Source organism: Myodes glareolus, chromosome 18, assembly GCF_982192425.1.
Source record: "Myodes glareolus chromosome 18, mMyoGla1.1, whole genome shotgun sequence".
Taxonomy (NCBI): domain Eukaryota; kingdom Metazoa; phylum Chordata; class Mammalia; order Rodentia; family Cricetidae; genus Myodes; species Myodes glareolus.
Genome location: NC_142043.1, coordinates 64,794,501 through 64,809,682, shown reverse-complemented (window position 1 = coordinate 64,809,682; position 15,182 = coordinate 64,794,501). Strand labels below are relative to the sequence as shown.

The 15,182-nt window shown below is 44.4% G+C and overlaps 1 protein-coding gene and 1 non-coding gene across 2 annotated transcripts in view; one reads left to right on the top strand and one right to left on the bottom strand.

Annotated features, from left to right (window-relative positions):
* Btbd9 (BTB domain containing 9) overlaps positions 1–15,182 on the bottom strand; it is a 382,244-nt gene that overhangs the window by 98,089 nt on the left and 268,973 nt on the right. The gene's annotated exons all lie outside the window — the stretch shown is intronic.
* LOC125411592 (U6 spliceosomal RNA) lies at positions 11,797–11,905 on the top strand. The gene has a single exon (XR_007235355.2). It is a non-coding gene; the product is annotated as a U6 spliceosomal RNA (small nuclear RNA).

Below are 15,182 nucleotides of genomic sequence, written 5' to 3'. Positions count from 1 at the left end.
TCATTACACATTTCTTTCTGTTTTCATCTGTTCCTACACACATCTGTCCATTTTAGCTTGGTTTTCACACAACCAACACTTAAAATTCTGTTCTTTGTTTCCAGCTTCCCTGAGCTCTTCTGTCCATTACTTCTTCCCTTTGGTTCTAAATGGGTAATTAAAGGATGGATTCAAAAGTCTGGTAATATTCTATTTCCTGGTGAGTATATTCATCCTTTCACCCTCCAAACTGACATGTAGAGTACCCATGTGTTTTTCTACACAGCAATATTTGAATTTTTCACACATTTTTTAACATTTATAAAAGTAAGGAAGATGATAGAGTCTCTACTCTGCCACCCCGCAACCAGTGATTATTTCAAATGCTGACATGCTTGGGAGTTGTCTTTGCAAACTCCAGCGTGCAACAATTCCCACCTACTCTGTGTGTTATTGCCTCAACATTTTGGCCCTAGATGATGTGACTTGATCAGTCATGGGCTGTCACAGGCTCCAGCTAACTGGGCCTTGTGTTTCCTGGGAAGTCAGGCCAGGATAGACATTGACAGTTAGGCCTTATAGAAGAAGCCAAGCACAGAACGCATGCTCACACGCCAAGGTACACACACAGACCCACTACACCAGTGTCATCTAATCATGCCCACATTTCTTTCTAAGAGAGACTTTGTTGGAATTCTAATAGCTACTTGGTAGCCAATTCAATCTCTTGTCTCTTAGAGCAGAGTATTAAAACACTGACACCTCTCTTCATTTTCAGTCCTTCTTTTTGGTCTGGATCAACGCAAGGAGCAAATGATACCAGGAAGTGGAATAGGGAGGACAGGATGTGAGTCCAGCAGCCATGGATGATAGCCTCCTGTAAACCATTATGGTATGATAATCACTTCAGGCCTGTTCCAGTCCTTAACATCCAAGTCCGCGAGTTTCCTAAGGGTAGGAACTATTCTTTCTTTTCCCAGTGCTGTACGCGGCTCTGGTACTTCCCCTTATTAACAAAGTTCCTCATCCAAAGCCACAAAAATCTGAAGTTATAGAGGAAAATGGACAAACACTGCTTTCTTGGTGGAAATTTCCTTAGAAAATAAGTCATGATCAACCTCTGGGTCCTGACCTAGACAGAGAAGGGCCAGCGACCTTGGCAGGAGAGCTGCTACGTAAGCATACGACCCTTCTGTCCTCATAATTTCTTTCATCAGAATCCGACCTGTGAACAGGAAGTCCAGCCAGCCACGGCACAGGAAAATATTTTGGACAAGAAACCATTTTGGAGTGCAAAAAGGAAGGAGGGATATAGACTACAGTGTGGCTTTAAAAGACATAAAAGATGCTTTATCTGTTTTGTTTTGGTTTTTGATTTTTCAAGACAGGGTTTCTCTGTTTAACAGCCCTGGCAGACCTGGAACTTGCTTTGTAGACCAGGCTGGCCTCAAAATCACAGACATCTGCCTCTGCCTCCCGAGTTCTGGGATTAAAGTCCTGTGCCCCCACAGCCCAGTTATAAAAGATCTTTTATCTATTTTTCTCAGGCAGTTATTTTTCTTGTTTTAAAATATTCCATACAATATATTTTGATTATATTCTTTCTCCTCTTCCAAGTTAATCGTATTATAGGAGCGGTGGCAGGAGATGTTAGTCCCAAATGTCACTATTAACTATACCAACTAGACGCTATTTCCTCCATTTCAGCAGAAAATACTTGGATTACTAATTCTTGTCCTAGAAATGCAAGCCTCAGCTTGCCTACCTGGCTGGCCTAACACATAGGAGTCGAAATACATTCTGCGGTCTTTGTGTTGGGAAGACTGAGAGAGCGCCCGTACCTGGCTGCAACACATGGACAGTGCGCAGCTGCTCTCCCTAGAGGAATGGGCCACTCCCCGTTTAGAACGTTCATTACTATCTTTCATATGAGCCTGATAAATTTATTAAAAACACCATCTGGATGGGACTCAGCTTTGTGTTATATTTCCAGTCTTCTAGTCTCTTGCCTGGTCCCACTGGAATTTCTGCCCCAATTTGTGTCACTTTGTTTACAAACCCATGTTGCCAGAACCTAGAATCTTTGTCTGTCTCTTCCTAGGTTTCCGCTGCCATCCTCAGCTCCATTCCTATTACAACAGCCTGTGCTGGGAGCAGGAGACAGGGAAACTGCTTGGGCAGAAATTACTTTTACCCTCCATGCACACAGCAATTCTGCTCAGACAAATTTAATTTGCTGCTTCTGAATGCAAAAGTTGCTTTCTAACAAAGTGTGTACATTCTGCAAGTGTGTCAAGAATGAAGTGCCTGGGCTGGGGAGCAGTGTACAGAGAACAGAGCGCCTGGGCTGGGGAGCAGTGATGGAGAACAGAGCGCCTGGGCTGGGGAGCGGCAGTGTATGGAGAACAGAGCGCCTGGGCTGGGGAGCAGTGATGGAGAACAGAGCGCCTGGGCTGGGGAGCGGCAGTGTATGGAGAACAGAGCGCCTGGGCTGGGGAGCGGCAGTGTATGGAGAACAGAGCGCCTGGGCTGGGGGAGCTGTGATGGAGAACAGAGCGCCTGGGCTGGGGAGCAGCAGGAAAAGCCATCTGAAAACATTTCATAGCTCCCCACTCTTACGTAGTGCCAGGGGTGACCAACAGACTGCCAGTAAATTTAATTCAGGAGTGATAAATTTTTTAAAAGGCAGTGTTAGTTCACTAGAACATGACTCGAGGGATACTCGTACCAGCTATATTTAAAGAAAAGAATGATGATCTGTTATTTGACTGTCTCCAGAGATCATCTCCAGACATGGGAGAAAAACTTTTTTTTTTAACAACAACAACAACAAAAGTTTTTTAAAAAATGTATTTTTATATATGGGTACTTTGCATATACATCCGAACACCAGAAAAGACCATTAGATTCCATTATAGACAGTTGTAAGTCTCCATGTGAGTGCTGAGAATTGAACTAAGGGTCTCTTGAAGAGTGGCAATGCCTTTAACGGATGAGACATCTCTCCAGCCCTGAGAAAAGCCTTCTTGAAGCAGTTTCCCCCCTAAATGAAACAACACTTGACTCTTACATAACTATGCTTTGCAGACCCTATCCGCTGTCTTCCTGGCTGCTGGATATAAAGCTGATTTCTATCAGCACCCCCCCCCCCCCCGACCCCACTCACTCACCAAAAAGTGCTTAACAGACTCACAATATATTTTTCTTGGAAGATTTTCTGAGTGCCAAGATTTAGACACGAAGTATTTCCTGGTTAAAAAGATAAGGAAGCCTATGTTTAGCTTACGGGCCTACCTATATGTCTCCCTAGTCTCACAGCTGTTTGATTTGAAGGAGGCTAATAACCCCAGGGCCCGGCTCCAGGCCTGTACATAACTTGCTGCTGATTAGACAAGCTTCTAAGCCAACTGGAACCCGACCTTCTGCTGCATTCTTCTACAGGAAGACGCATCCACAGCTGCTTTGTCGGAACAGCTGGAAACGCACAATAGCTCATTAGAGAACAAGGCCATCTTTCCTGAAAACTATCAAAACACTGCACAAATTTATTTCTCAGAGCAGGCACCGAGCTACACTGATTCTTAGTTTTCTCTATTGGAAGAGAAATCGTTATCAACTGTGTGTTACATCACATCTGAGGAAAACGTCACTGATTGCAAGAGGCATGTGATCATTTGCCAGTTTCTCCCAGGTTCCTCCGGGAGAAGAACCTCCCTAAACCCCAATCCCCACAACTCAGAAAGATCCAGGTAGTACCACTGACTTCCCAGCCTCTTCAGAGAACCATGGGGAGAAGGGAGACCAGAGTCCTGCCTGGCCTACCCAGCCCTCTGCTGTGCTTTCTTCTTCATTTCCTCTTGTAGGTGTCAACCACACATCCTCATCACTCTTGTGCTGGTTCCCATCTTCACAGTGCCACACACCCCACAGTGTTTTACATCACATCTGTCCATGCCACACACTCCACAGTGTTTTACATCACATCTGTCCATGCCACACACCACACACTGCTTTACATCACATCTGTCCACACCACACACCCCACACTGCTTTATATCACATCTGTCCACGCCACACACCGCACACTGCTTTACATCACATCTGTCCACGCCACACACCCCACACTGCTTTATATCACATCTGTCCACGCCACACACCACACACTGCTTTACATCACATCTGTCCACACCACACACCCCACACTGCTTTATATCACATCTGTCCACGCCACACACCGCACACTGCTTTACATCACATCTGTCCACGCCACACACCCCACACCCCACAGTGTTTTACATCACATCTGTCCATGCCACACACCCCACAGTGTTTTACATCACATCTGTCCATGCCACACACCCCAGTGTTTTACATCACATCTGTCCACGCCACACACCCCACACTGCTTTACATCACATCTGTCCACGCCACACACCCCACACTGCTTTATATCACATCTGTCCACGCCACACACCCCACACTGTTTTACATCACATTTGTCCACGCCACACACCCCACACAGCTTTACATCACATTTGTCCATGCCACACACCCCACACTGTTTTACATCACCACATCTGTCCACGCCACACACCCCACATAGTGATTTCACAATCAAGCTGGCTCCATCTTGGCAAGCAACAAGAGAGCAATAGCTTCCAACCTTCAAATGTGCTCAGCCCCATTCCTCAAACCTGCCAACTCAATGGAGTTCTAGCTCTGAACACTACAGAGTCCATGGGTTGCTTTCTGAAAGATGAGAACTCAGAGAAGAATATCCTCGGGGCTGAAGAGGGATGGACTAAAGACAGTGGACCTTAAATACGCAAGCTGAAAAGAGCCAGTGAATTCACTCTTCTCACACCGGGGTATTTGAAGGCAAACACATTGCTATCTAGCCACACTGTCGACTCTCTTCTGTAGTTTTCAAATCCGGAGTATAAATGTTGGAGGTTTTAGCTGAAAAAATTTCCAAAAACCTTCAAGAATCAAGCATGAGCTGTTTAGCAGCAGTGACCACTACAGGGTGTCAATGAGGGAGGGAGTCACTCTGCAGGTAAGCCTTCAAAGTCTTGGACAAAGGCATTTCCTGCTTTAAGAAGAGACAGCCAGGTATCCAGCCCCGTGTCTGAACTCAGGCAATGTGTAATTGCAATGACATAATCCGCCGGAGGAAGAGACTCTGCACTGAGAAGCTAGCTATTCACGCTGCTCACCTGGGAAACCACCCAGCACACAGTAGTCACTCAAACTGCTTTTTCAAGTTCTGAAAACCTTAAAGGAACTAAGAAGCTGCACAGGAAAGGCATCTTGCTAAGTTGTACTTTAAGATTTTTATAGGGATTACGTTTCCTTATGTCTTCAAGGATGTTGAAACCAATGAATGTCCCTTGTCCCACAGGACTGTATACACCAATGAACATCCTTGTCCCACAGGACTGTATACACCAATGAACGTCCTTGTCCCACAGTGCTGCATACACCAATGAACGTCCTTGTCCCACAGGACTGCATACACCAATGAACGTCCTTGTCCCACAGTGCTGTATACACCAATGAATGTCCTTGTTCCACAGTGCTGTATACACCAATGAACGTCCTTGTCCCACAGGACTGTATACACCAATGAACGTCCTTGTCCCACAGGACTGTATACACCAATGAACGTCCTTGTCCCACAGTGCTGTATACACCAATGAACGTCCTTGTCCCACAGTGCTGTATACACCAATGAACGTCCTTGTCCCACAGGACTGTATACGCCAATGAATGTTCTTGTCCCACAGTGCTGTATACACCAATGAATGTCCTTGTCCCACAGGACTGTATACACCAATGAATGTCCCTTGTCCCACAGGACTGTATACACCAATGAATGTCCTTGTTCCACAGTGCTGTATACACCAATGAATGTCCTTGTTCCACAGTGCTGTATACACCAATGAATGTCCTTGTCCCATGGGACTGTATAAAAGCACTTGTCAGATCCCAACAATTTTGTGTCCTGAGAGCAGAAATGTCCTTTCAGGGATGGGGAGTAGCTTTTCACCCTGTCTAGAGAATAAAAATGTGCAAAGAGCTGTGCAAAGTAGCTTTTCTTGTTTGAGTTGGAGGCTGCATCAGTTCTAAACTCAAGAAGCTTAAATCAGACCGGTTCTAAGATCACAAATAGCGCTTGAGTCTTAAACCTTGAATGTTTCTTTAAACAACATAAATAACTCTTAAATTTTAAGTTTTCACCAAAGTGGTAGCAATGGTGAAGTTTTCAAATATCACATATTTTCAAATATCACAGACTTCAAATCATAGTTTTCAAATATCACAGAGAAGTCCCTACTGAACCTGTGCAAGGATGCTGCTCACACTCCACACCAGCTTCTGGCCACAGCCCCTTGAGGTCTAGAAAGAAAGCTGACAGAAACAGTGGGTTCTCACAGGCCGTGGGTTCTCACAGGCCGTGGGTTCTCACAGGCCGTGGGTTCTCACAGGCCCTGGGTTCTCACAGGCCCTGGGTTGACTAGCAGAGAGGAATCACAGTAGAGCACAATTGGCCTGAGGAGCAAACAAGAATAACAGTGGAAGAACTTCTGACCCCAAGGCTCAAAACAGGACCCAAGCCCAGGGGATAGCCAAGGGAACAGCTTGTCCCCCAAGCCTCTTAATTTTCAGCTCAGGCACCAGCAGGGTCACAGCAAGCTGAGGTGATGATGCATGCCCTGTGCAGGGAGCTCACAGGGACCCTGCGGAATGTGGTCACCCAGCTTCAAGACAAGCTAGAGCCTGGAGTGTACTGGGACAACTGCGCTCAGGCCATCAGGAAACCACAGTTCATATGACCTTCTGGGGGCCAAGGTTAATCCACACGGAGGAAATAAAATGATGCTATGGCTCTTTGTAGATTTACAGAGTATGATTTTTAAAAAAGACTTGTCTAAAACCAAAGGTAAAAGCCTTTTACTGTTCTAATTACTTCAGAATCTGCAGTTGGTGCTCCTGAGCATACAATAGGCACAGCATTTTAAAAGAACATTCTAAATATTTTCACATCCGTTAGGAAGTTCGTGGTTCTGCATTCTAGCCCTCTTGCCCTCACGTCTCCATTCTTCAGGTCTGAGGCAGAGATGCCCCCACTCCCAATCTTCTGCTCTAGAGTCACTACATAGGGCAAAGGCTGGACAGCAAGGACTCCAGACTAACCCCGACAGTGAGACCAGCTTTCTGAGCAATCTTAAGGAAGTCATTTAACCATTTCTGACTCAGTTTTCTACTGTGTGATAAACCCTTCTTTTCCCCCAAGCTCCTGTGACACAAGTCAGTTTTACACAGCGTTCTGACTTTCAGACAAATGAGCCTTTGACGTGGTCCTTCTCCAGCCATCAAGAGCCAGGTCTCCCCATGGAATGGGGAGTGGGCCTGGCAGTTCAGGTCTGAGTGTTAGACAAGGAGATTTGTGTGCTCATGAGCCACCTTGTGATTGTACAAGGAAGGGGGTAAAGGATGGAAGAGCCAATAACAATTCTACTGACCTGCAAAAAACTATTAGCACCTGCTAGTGTAATATGTAGCTGGCAGTTTCAGAATAACCGAGAAAGCAGTTCCTTCTGGTCGATACTTGCTGGGGACAGCAATTTCTGACCTACTGAATCAGATCAAGATCATCTGAGTCATTAGAGCAAGGAAGCTTCTTTGTACTAGCAGTTCAGGGCCAAGCAGGCTCCTTCATTAAACAAAAGCTTCTGCTCACAGCTGCCTTCCAGGCCAGTTCTGCTTTAAGGTTCCAAAGGCTATCACAATGCAAGAAATAAATCAAAACTCATTAAAAAAAATCACAGCTGTAAGTGGGTTTATAATTTATCAGCACAACCGGCAGTGAGATGCCAGGTGGTTGTCCCACTCTCCTTAAGAGAAGGCAGAGGGAGAAGAGCAGAAAAGGAGAAGAGAGAGAGGAAAGGTCCCTGCAGTATTTAGATGGTCTTCAAATGCTCATCATTTCCTTGGGGTGTGCTCGTTGCCAAGCTGACAGATGTTGCAGGAAACCTGTACTGTTCTGAAGAAAGGCTAACCTTTCAAAAGTGGAAGGAGGCGGGAGGAGGCCCACCGCTCAGCCAAGAGATGACATTAAACTGGACAGTAAAGCACCCGTGGCGTGCTGGATCTGAAAGGTGGTGTGATAACCCCACCACACAGGATGGGCCTGGGAGACAGCTCATCTTACTATGGCTTTCCTTGCTCAGAGTGCAAACTGATTTTTAAACTAAATATTAGAATGATTAAGGCACTCCAAAGGTTGCTCATTATGGTTTCAAACCAACAATGGGGAGTTGCGGAGTCTCCATGTAACTCCCTCCCAAACACTTACCCACTCGCTTTCCCAGTCATTCTTCCTTGTTGCATTTATATGTACCCCCCCACACACACACACACGTGCATGTTTTTCAGAATAGATTTCACAACTGGATGCAAACTTGCATGGCTCTTTGGCAGGCTAGATCTCCGACACTTCACAAAGAAAGCTACCCAATAGAGGGTTGAGAAGGCTGAATACTAACATATGATATAAATTGGGCTTTGCAAAGCCTAGCTCATTCCAAAAAAGCAGCAAGCAAGCACGTGATGGCTCTGTGGAATCTTACGTGTGCCCAGTGTCCCCGTGGTAGACCTGGCTGACCACGGGGCTTCTGACCTCGTCCTGTAGAGGACAAACCACTTCTTTTTCTCTAAGCTATACTCCTTGCATTCCCAGCTATAACCCTCCTGCTCAAAGTCCCCATGTTCTTCAGCATCAACGTTCATTCATCATTTTTTCTGTGCCCTACTTTCACCCAATGTTTTGTCGGCTTTGTTGAGGGGTAGCTCACCCAATGTCTTCTTGTGGAAGGCAGGTAGATTAACTAATCTATCCATTTAGAGATTAACAGTAATAGGACACAAGGAAAATTATACCTCCAGCCTGAAAAACCTGCAATTGGGAAACCATTTTAGAGAAGAACACCTCCATTTATATCAATTATCTTGTTTATCAAAGACAATGAACTGCCGACTGGTGGCAAAGAGGTTCAGGATGTGCAGCGAGGACTAATCGGGCCTCGCAAACCTGGAGGCTGATAGCCATTTGCCACTTCACTCGGGAAGGTGACGCTCACAGTGTCTGTTGTATAACTTCTCTCACATTAACTCTGAAATGTCAAAAGCAGGCAGTTAATTGTTTATTATACAAAATGTCACATATGTAAAACACTGAGATATAAAATTATTATAACTGATCTTCCACAGAAATCCTGCCTTTCTGCTTTACAGCTTGTTTGTCAGTCTGGAGCTCAGTTTAATTGCCATTATGTAGGCTGTGTGTGCCAGGCAGTTACTCTCTGAAGAATAATATTCTCTGCATTTGCTATGTCTTCAGCCAGTTGAAAAATAAAAATAACATGATATGAAAATTACTATTATGGTTTAAAGTAATATGCCCTCAGAAGAATGGGGGATGTCAGAACAGCAATGTCATGAATCCCGATTGTGTTCTAACTTAGACTGAGACCAGAGACTAAGTATGCAATGCTAATGGAAATGGCTTTAACTGATCGGACTGGGTATATACGGCCCAGCTTTCTCAGCTGTTCTGTATGGACACTAATGTTGAACTAAGTGATGAAGTCACCTACCTTCAGGAGTTAAGTCTCAGTATCTGGCAAATGTACAGAGCCCAAACCCAGTTTCTGGGCTGTCCATTATTCCAATCTTGCCAAACTCACCCTCTGGCAATCTTGTTATTTTTAAGCTCCAATGACTCAGTTTCCCTCCAGAGTTATAAAAATCAGAAATCCAGGGATAAGGAAGAATCCAGAAAGGATGTGGGAGGAGTCAAGCCCAGATGCATGTTTCTGTGGAGGACTGGCCAGGGAACTGGGGGTTCCTCACTGCCCTACTAGACACAATGTAACTATCCAAACTTTTGTGGCTAAGATGACTAGATATCAACAGAAACCAACTTGCCCTGCAGTTGTCAGTGGCACACACAAAAGGAACACACTATTCCACTGCTCTGTGTCCATAGTGGCTTAGTCCCACCAGGATCATTGTGGTCTCAGGCACATATTAATCCCAACCCGGTCAAGTACTGGTAGGAAACTCGCAGGAAGGCAGCTCAGCAAATCAAGTTCATAGCTAAAATGCTGAAGACCACCTAGGTTAAGAATTAGAAAATGTGCATTTTATTGCCCAGGCAAAGCAAAGGAACCAATGCAAGGCTTTTTTGTTTGTTTTTTTGTAACAGGTTTCTCTGTGTTGCACTGGAACTCACTCTATAGACCAGGCTGGCCTTGAACTCACAGAGATCCGCCTGCCTCTGCCTTCCGAGTACTATGTGCCACCACTGCTTGGCAATTCAAGGCATTTTAATATAGATTTGCTTTCCAATCAGCCTAGAGGTGGTTAAGAATAAGTTCATTTTACTTAAGCAAACAGGTATAAAAATTCTAAAATAAATATTAGCCAGCTGGTCTAATAGTTATTTTGAAAATTGATCGTATTGAGGCAACACGTGTCCAAGAAACATAATAAGATTCATTAGGATGTCACTCCTTTCACAGGTGAAAGGTGAGAAAGTCTGTGAGTTTTGCATGATTTTGAACAAAGAAAGGAGTGAGTGGTCCAGGCAGATTACCTTGGCTGGAGACAGGAGAACAGTGAAATGGCCTAGAGGGGACTTGAGGCCACTGCTGGATGGACAGACCATGGGGATTATGAAAAAGGCAGTAGCTGGCACTAGGGTAGGGGCAGCAGCAGTAAGGAGAAACTGACTATAAATAAGAGTGATAGTTTCAACGAAAACAATGACACACTCCTATAAGGCTGGCACAGTCACAAAGCCACACACTTGATGTGCTGGTGGTGGGGTGTGCACTGGCAAAACCACACACTTGATTGCTGTACAGGGTCCTGCAGGAGGGAGGCTGGGGTCACCAGGGGCCCTCTCCAGGGAAATGAGTGCATTAAAGAGGGTAGGAGAACAGCAGTGACCTGCAGGACTTTCGGGAGGGTGACAAGGGGTCAGCTGTCTAGCACTGAGGGGAACACAGATCATACTCATGAGACTATGGAGACACAGTGAGATACAGATCTTAACATATGGGATGAGAGAAGCGAGAAACAGATGACTCATAGCACAAAACAGCTCTTAAGATCAAAACACACACCCACAACTGTTAGCCTTATTCTTGTGAAAAAAATGCACATATTAAAGAAATAAACACACTAGAGCTGTTATCCAGAGAAGGGGCCATGAGTAAGAAGGCTCAAAGGAGACCTGTGGGAGAGAGGGCCTCTCACAGACCAGGAACACACAAGTTACAGTCTGAGGTCTGCAATAACACAACTCTACTGTGGATTCTTCCTTAGGAACCAAACAAGCCTCCCCACAGCTACAGGAGCAGCTTCCCTTCTGCTCTAGGTCAGAAGGCGTAGGGAGAGGACGGTTTTATGAGACAACTTTACTGATGTAGCCAATTCTCATTAGTCTCAGATTCACTAAACTCAGGAGATCCTGCCTTGCTTATTATAGGAAAATTCAAAAGCAGAGTGGCAAATGGGATTTGGTTGAGCTAGTCCTCAGAATGAAGTATGTCATTTTGTCTGTCCATACATCCTTCTCTCCCCACTGGCATTCTGTCTAGAATCTAGGCCCCCTGGAGCAGTTCATACCCCAACACATATGTCCTATTGAAAACAATGTGAAGAAATACATAGTTACAAGTGAAAAAAAGTGGTCTGAGAGGAACATTCCGATCTCTGAACATCAAACAAAGAAACCTATTCAGTACAGTGCTTGTTCCAGCAATACATGTGCTAAAATTGGAAAGATACACACACTAATTAGCAGGGCTGTTGTACAAGGATGACAAGCAAATTCATAAAAGCACTCCATATTTTTCTATACAAGCTACATTTGGTCTTAACTTTTTACTAATTACTATATGTAAATAAAAGATTATTTAAAAAAAAGAAAAGAAAAGGAACCCAAAGAAACTTAATATAGACTAGGAGAAAAAGAGGTAGAGAAGACTTGTTCTAGAGAAGGGACAACAGACAGAAAATTCCAGTTAATCAGAGGCTGCCTGAGTGAAGGGACAAGGTGCAATGGGCTGCGGGTAAGAAGGGGAGCATAAAGAAGAATGGCAAGGGTGAAGACCTCACGTTCTCTGGATGAAAAGTCCTGCCAGGTTTGAGCATAGAACACCAGGCAAGGACCTGTACCATATGGGACAAATATGCTGGCACCAAACAGTGAGGACCTTGGTGAGGACTCTAAACTTCACCCAATGGACATTGGAAAGCCCTATTTTGAGTCAAGGTGCCTTCTGATAGGCTTACTCTGAGATGGACTACCAGACAGTTGACACTATGGAGGACAGGCAGTAGTTAGCATCTTGCCTTTTGGGGGCAGCAGCAGTGACAAGGGGGCAGACTTGTCATTTTGAATACAGTATCAATATGGAAGTTGCTGCTATAGTACAAACCATCCCTGATCAGGTATGTTTTATCATTTCCCAGCTGACTGAGCAGTCACTGAGAGGCACCTCCTTTTTAGTGTAACAGGCATCTACTGAACATAAGTCCACCACAGCAACACTGGGGAACACGAAGATGGACCCAGGGAGGCTGATTCAAGTCAGAAGGAAGGAGGTGAGGTTGCAAGCTTTTCTAACTACCCCTTGTCATCAAAACCTATCACGATAGCCAAGCAGCAGCTGTCCTGTCAGGGCTGTGGTGAGGGGACAGGCATTTGGCCTCTCTGCACTGTGGGACCCACTGCAAGGATAGCATTTCTGAATGGAAATCTCAATCAATTCCTATTTGCTATTTTACAGATTTCATTTCTGGAAGATGCCAAGGCGAACATTCTAACACCTTCTGCATTTTTACAACTCACTCGAGTCCCTCACTTCCACACTCTGCTTTATTACCATTTTAGTTGATTTCATCACAGCTTCATGGAAAACAACTTCGCTGACAACCATTTCCTGTCATTATGGGGGCAGAATTGCAGTCACGGCCCGCTTGAGCACTAGGTAGTTTTTATGATAATTTTATACAGGTAATGTTGTGATTTTTAAGTACGTTCTCTCTTGTAACACTGTACTGATTCCTGTCCTTAGAAAGACAAGTATCTAATGCAGCTATAAAAGAAGCATACCCATCTTCACAATATTAATGAGCCAATAAATTCAAAAAGATTGCTGTGCCCTGCCTGGCTCACCTAACAGGCTCCCATTTCCATACCACTGCTTCATTCTACACGAATCAGTGACCCACCCTCACCCTGTGGCACAGGACTATGAAGCAGTAAGGGTTCAGTCGTGTGGAGACCCTTCCCAAAACATTTACTGCAGCAAGCTACTGCTTCCACAGCCTCCAAATCCTAAATTGCCCAGTGGCCCACAAAAATACAGCCTGCCTCATGTTAGTAAGTGTGTGACGCCATGGTTTCCAATGGCTCCAAAAATCTTTTCTCCCCAATCCTCCCTCTCATTTACAGCATATTCCTTGACACACAGAAAGCACCGGCATACACTGGACAGCACAGACTGAACACGCACAGTCCATTGGGCTCTGAAACAAGCAGCAGCCATACCCTTCCATGGCTTCAGATTCAGCTTCTGCCTCCAGATTTCTGTCCCATTTGAGTTTCTGATCTTACTTCCTTCAATGATGGCCTGGGTAAGGAACTGCAAGCCAAAATAAACCCATTCCTCCTAAAATTTTGTTTATTTTTAAGCGATGGTGATTGATTACAGTTGAAACCCTAACTAGGCAGAACTTGGTACCAGGTTCACAGGGTATTGCTGTAATGGACTTGACCATGGTGTTGGGAGGATGGTGGGGTTGTTTAGAACTTTAGGCTGGAAGAGTCGCTGAGTGCTCAGAGCTTCTGAGCTGCTGTGGGAACCTAGAAGATAACGCTAAGAGCAGTGCAGATGATGGAGGACCTGGCAGGTGCAGGTTCAGAGGGAAGCCTGAAGACTTGAACAGGGCTGTCTGGTACTTTGAAGTAAGAGTTCATCATTCTAGACAGGCGGTGGTGGTGCACGCCTTTAATTCCAGCATTTGGGAGGCAGAAGCAGGTGGATCTTTGTGAAATGAAGGCCAGTCTGATTTACAGAGTGAGTTCCAGGACAGCGAGGGCTACTCAGAGAAAAGGGGAGGAGGGAAGGAGGGAGGAAACAAAAAGAAAGAAAGAAAAAGAGTATTTGTTGTACTTGTAGAGGATGTGGATCTGGTTTATAGTATCTGCATCTGGCAGGTTTAGTTTATAGCACCCACTTCTGGCAGATCGCAACTACCTGTAACCTCAGTTTCAAGGGATCTGATGCCCTCTTCTGAACCCACATTTACACAAAAATTTATAAATAATTATTAAAAATTAAATTATTAAAAATTAAAATCTTTAAGGGGGCAAGAAGCAAAAAAAAGATATTCAGTTCTAGTGATAACTAGAATGAATCAAAGTTAAAACAGAAATATTTTATTTTACTGAATGCACTCCTATATTGCTTGTACTTTTTAAGCTGTAAGTTAACAATTTATAATTATATGAATTTAAGTGGCAACAAGTAGTGTCATGGTTTATAAATACAATATGAAACAGCTAAATTAAATCAGTTATTATTTCCTTTACTTCAAATATTTAACTTTTTGTAATGAACAAGTTTGAAATTTCCTCTTTGCAATTTGAAGTTTATAATAATTAACAATATTCATCATGCTGGGCAATAGGAAAAAACTGCTCTTTCTGCTTGAGCATTTATACCCTTTGGCAATCACCTCTTCACTCTCCCACCCCAACCTTGGTAGCCACCCTTCTACTCTGTGAGCTCAGCTTGCTGAATCCCACAGGTGAGTGATACAGTATTTGCCTTTTCTGTTTGCTTTGCTCTGCTGAATATGATCTCCAGTTCCACACACACTGTCACATGACAGGATTCCTTCCCTTAAAATCAGACTGTAATCTATCACATGCACGTGTTCCATCTTCACAGGAGCTGCTGCATGCTGTGGAACAAGCTTTTTGTATACTGTGAAAATGTGTCATTCTGATTGGTTTAATAAAAAGCGGAACGACCAATAGCTAGGCAGGATTTCCGGTAGAGGATACTGGGAATAAGGGAGGACAAGTCATGAGATGTGTAGCAAGAAGAATGGCAGTACGT